The following is a 5484-nucleotide window of genomic DNA, read 5'->3' on the forward strand; positions in this document are numbered from 1 at the left end:
AGAGAGAGAGAGACAGAGAGAGAGAGAGAGAGAGAGAGAGAGAGAGAAACACAAAAGTTTAATAGCTTCAACAATCAATGTGATTACATATATTCAGGGAGTACAATCAGACCTAGATTTCACTTACAATAAAAAAAATATTGCAGTCAATCTTTCAAATGCGAGCCTTTTATCCCCGTGTTCTCATTTTCCTCTCGTCTAGATACAGATTCTAATATGTAGCTTAAGGTACATATTTATAGCATAAAGTATCCATCCACCCCCAAAACTAAATTGTTGATGTGTCCCAGCCCCTTGAACTTTTTCTAATGTGCTTTTTCCCCAAAAATAAAAAATCCATGTGAATCAGCCCCATTTACAAAAATTGCTTCAAGGCCCCAAAACTAAATTGTTGATGTGTCCCAGCCCCTTGAACTTTTTCTAATGTGCTTTTTCCCCAAAAATGAAAAATCCATGTGAATCAGCCCCATTTACAATTTCCAAGACAAAAAATTCCCAGACTACCCTCTTCTTCTTCTCCAGATCTTCTCTAGATCTACTCCTCTTCCTACAAACTCATCTCCTCTTCCACCCTCTCTCTAACCTCACTCGAAACCTCCAACATCGCCGCTACCTCCGTCACCCCTGTCTTTACCTCGCCAGGGGGTTCTGCAAGAACGACAACAGGTACAGGTCCCTCCACGACCTCAACGAGGAAAAACTCGACGCCGCCATGGCCTCGACGCCGCCACCATCGCCAGGTTTCTGTACCCCCTCGGGCAGCTTGCCGATGTCCCCGTTGTCGCCTATGAACCAGAGGTAGATGAACGACGGCTGGCCGAGTTCTTTTCTTAGGCTTTCGAAGGTGGGTTCTGTGGATTTTGATGACTCGTTTTGATTTCAGGGCGGCTGCGACGGCGGAGCTGATGCTCGCCGGAGATGAGAGCAGGTTCATGGGCCAATCGAGGATCGACCGGAGTTTGATGTTGTTTATTGTCATGTAAGCTTCAGTTGAACTGGGAAGGAGTTTGATGTTGTTCTCTGTGCAGTTTGATTGTTATTGATATTGCAAATTGTATGGTGGGATTTTGGGAATGCATTGTGGTCATTGTTGGTTTGATAACACTTTTCCTGATGATAACACTTTCAGAGAAGAGGATGTCTCCAATTATTTTAGGTTACAGGAAATTTTCTTTTTGAACTTTTTGATGGTTTGACAATTGTTGTTTGGAGTTAAAACTGATTTGGGTTCGTGTTATTTTCTATAGTATTTATGGGCCAGTTCAAGATGTGAGGATCCCCTAATCTCAACATGTTGGGGCTTAGATGTATATCAAAATCAAGAAAGAAGTAATAAACTCAGGGTGTGGTATATATAAATGTTGTACAAATTTGTGATGGTGATTTCTTGTGTCTGCTGTTTTTTGTTGTCATGTAAGCTCCAGTTGAACTGAGAAGGAGTTTGATGTTGTTCTCTGTGCAGTTAACTGTTGTGGTTAGCATGTTAACTCTTGTGTTTAACATGTTAACTCTTGTGGATAACATGTTAACTCTTGTGGCTATATATTAACTCTTGTTATAGTTAACATGTTAACTCTTGTGGATAACATGTTAACTCTTGTGGCTAATTTGTTAACTCTTATGGCTAACATGTTAACTCTTGTTGATAACATGTTAACTCTTGTGGATAACATGTTAACTTTTATGGATAATATGTCAACTCTTGTGGATAACATGTTAACTCTTATGGTTATATGTAAACTCTTGTTATAGTTAACATGTTAACTCTTGTGGATAATATGTTAACTTTTGTGGCAAATATATTAACTATTGTGGATAACATGTTAACTCTTGTGACAAACATGAATATAGTTAACAGACAGTTTATGAATAATAGTTAACAGATAATTCATTATAGTTAACAGTTTATAAATAACAGTTAACAAATAATAATTAATAGTTAATAAATTATAAATAACCGTTAACAAATAATAATTAATAGTTCATATAGTTAATATTTTAACCACAATATTTAGCATGTTAACTCTTGTGTTTAACATGTTAACTCTTGTGGATAACATGTTAAATATTGTGGATAACATGTTAACGGATAATGGATCAATTTACCAATTAAAGTTAACTGTTATTTCAGTTAACTTTAATTGGTAAATTGATAATTATATTCAGTAAACTTTTAACTATAATCCATTATCCGTTAATTGTTATTTGTAATCTATTATCCGTTAACTGTTATTTCGGGTCATATACACGTTAATATAGTTCTCATTTAACATGTTAACTATAATACCTAGCATGTTAACCTTAATTGGTAAATTGATAAATATAACTGTTAACTATAATCAATTATATGTTAACTGTTATTTATAATTTGTTAACTATTAATTATTAGGGAAAAATGCTTCCAGCCCCCAAAACTAATGAAAACAAGCTTCCCCCTCCCAAGACTTTTTCAACGCTCTCAAAACCCCCAAATTCGTAACAAATATGCACTGAGCCCCCAAAACACAAAGACCAAGAGTATTAAAATTTGAAGACCATAATACCCTTTCTCTCTCTTTTTCTTTCTTTATCTGTGATGATTTGAAAGGGTTCCTCCGTCCCTTTCCCCGATGGCGGCCGTCATCATGTCCCTCAGCAGGGTCCCCACCTCCGCGATGAGATTGCCCCCTCTGCCGTCAACCTCGCCGTCACGAGCATCGCCCCGCGCACCGGTATCCTCCCAGGATCCACATCAGCCTCCCCAACCTGGGCCCCACCATAGTAAAGCTGGAGAGAACGAAGCATAGTTAGGGTTTTTGATGAGGAGGTCGAGGGTCATGTTGAGCTCCACGCGGATGGCCGGGAACGTGACACGTGGAGAGACGCCGGTGACGGCGAGGATGAGCAGGAGGAGGTGATGAGCAAGAGGAGGATGACGAAGTTTACGGCGGCGGTCGTGGTGCATGTGCGTCGGATTTTCAAAACCTGGATTTTGTTTTAGGTGGTGGGCACTTGCTGTGATTTCGTGGCTTCCTCGGTTCGTTTTGAGATTGAGGAGGTGCAAGAAGGAAGTGGGTCATGTTAGTGATTTTAATATTTTTTTTATTTTTTGAAGGGTTAATTGAGGAGGTGGAAGAAGGAAGTGGGTCCTGTTAGTGATTTTAATCTTGTTTTTTTTGTTTTTTGAAGGGTTAATTGTTGGTAATTTTCTTTTTTCTTACTGATTTTTTGTAAGATTCGGAAACATATATAACAATATATTTTTAGAAAATGAATATTTCACTTTTAATTTTTAGGGAAATTATAATAATATTTCACTTTTAATGAGATTTTCAAAAGCCAAGTGATTTACGCGTTGGTTGTGAAGGTTACGCGTCGCTTGTTAAGGTTACGTGTTGCTTGTTAAGGTTACGTGTTGGTTGTTAAGGTTACGGGTTGCTTGTTATGGTTACGGGTTGATTGTTAAGAAATTTTTGCATGGAACTGATGATGGCTACGATATTCTACAAACCTTATTCCGGGTTACGGGTAACCTTATTGCTAAGAGCCTAAGAGCCTTGTTGCCAAGGTTACGTGTTTGTTGTTTAGATTACGGGTTTGTTGTTAATGTTACGGGTTTGGTTGTCAAGGTTACGGGTTGATTGTCAAGGTTAATTTCACAATAAACATGTAACATTAACAACAAACGCGTAACCTTGACAACAAACCCGTAACCTTGACAACAAACGCGTAACCTTAACAACGAATATTCTAATTAGTTGTAAAATTAACCTTAACAACAAACCCGTAACCTTGACAACAAACGCATAACCTTAACAACCAACCATTATTCTTAACAACGAATATTCTAATTAGTTGTGAAATTAACCTTGACAACAAACCCGTAACATTGACAACAAACGCGTAACCTTAACAACCAACCCTTATCCTTAACAACAAATATTCTAATTAGTTGTGAAATTAACCTTGACAACAAACCCGTAACCTTGACAACAAACGCGTAACCTTAACAACCAACCCTTATCCTTAACAACGAATATTCTAATTAGTTGTGAAATTAACCTTGACAACAAGCCCGTAACATTGACAACAAATGCGTAACATTAACAACCAATCATTATCCTTAACAACGAATATTCTAATTAGTTGTGAAATTAACCTTGACAACAAACCCGTAACCTTGACAACAAACGCGTAACCTTAACAACAAAAGTGTAATCTTAACAACCAAAATATATATACATATAAATCCCAACGTGTAACCTTAACAACAAACACGTAACCTTAACAACAAATCCGTAACCTTAACAACCGACCACTAATCTTAACAACCGACGACAAACCTTAACAAAACACAATAGGAGACAAATAATCAAACTTCAGGCTTAACATAGATTCTATTTATGCCATAAAGGAAAACATATCTCAATACTAAAACCTCACACACGCATAAATTAATTCGCATCCATCAAAGAACACCAACAACAAACTACAACCCACAATCAAAGATACTCTTTTTTTATTCCCACATACAATAACACTATTATTTAGTAAAAACAACCTGAAGCAAAGAAACAAGACAAATGCTACCTAAGTGGTGAGGATGGGGGGCATGTAATCAGACTTGGTTCAAATAACACGAGCCTTTGTATCGGGGAAAAACTCCGTCCTTGGGAGCTCTGTAACAACTCCTTCACTGCTTACTCCAATGGGATAGCTAAGTAAATGTCCAGGGAGATCGCGTTCCTGAGAGTAGAGATCCCAGTATTTGTCAGCGATACGCTTCACTTTCTGTACAAACTCGACGCTCTCTAGATGGAGGAAGAAATCAGATCGTCAATGCCGGGGAGACGGACTGCTCGATGATGGCGACGTTGATGTCGGGGTTCTTGGAGAGCTCGTAGGCGCAGGAGAGGCCGACGGATTCGCCGCCACCGCCACCGCCGCCGCCGCCGACGGTGTTAGCGTAGGTGATTATGTCGGACATGTAGCGGCGGGTCATCTCGCGGGAGACGATGGATTCTTTGATGGGGCGGAAGCAGATGGAGGAGAGGTCGTAGGATGTGGAGATTTGGGGGCGGAGGATGACAATGATAGGGAGGAGAAAGATTGGGTTTTGAAGGCGGAGATGAGCTTGAGGCCATGGAAGGAGGAGAAAGAGAGGAGGTTGCGGTGGTTAGGTTTGGAGAGGAAGGAGGATGTGACAATGGAGGGTATTATGGTCTTCACGTATCTTAATTTCTTGGGTTTTGTGTTTTGGGGGCTCAGAGAACACAGAGTTTACTTTTGGGGGTAAAACACACGTTGAAAAAGTCTTGGGAGGGGGAAGCTTGTTTTCATTAGTTTTGGGGGCTGGAAGCATTTTTCCCTTTAATCTACAACAAACATGAAAAAAATTTATAGCTGCAAATAAATTGATTTGAAGGAAGGAAGAAGGATACACCTTAATTTCCGTTACCTCAAGCAAATGTGAAGGCTTTTTAAAATCTTGGGACGTGGGACGTG

The sequence above is a fragment of the Asparagus officinalis genome, unplaced genomic scaffold (assembly GCF_001876935.1).
Source record: "Asparagus officinalis unplaced genomic scaffold, Aspof.V1 AsparagusV1_Un522, whole genome shotgun sequence".
NCBI lineage: Eukaryota > Viridiplantae > Streptophyta > Magnoliopsida > Asparagales > Asparagaceae > Asparagus > Asparagus officinalis.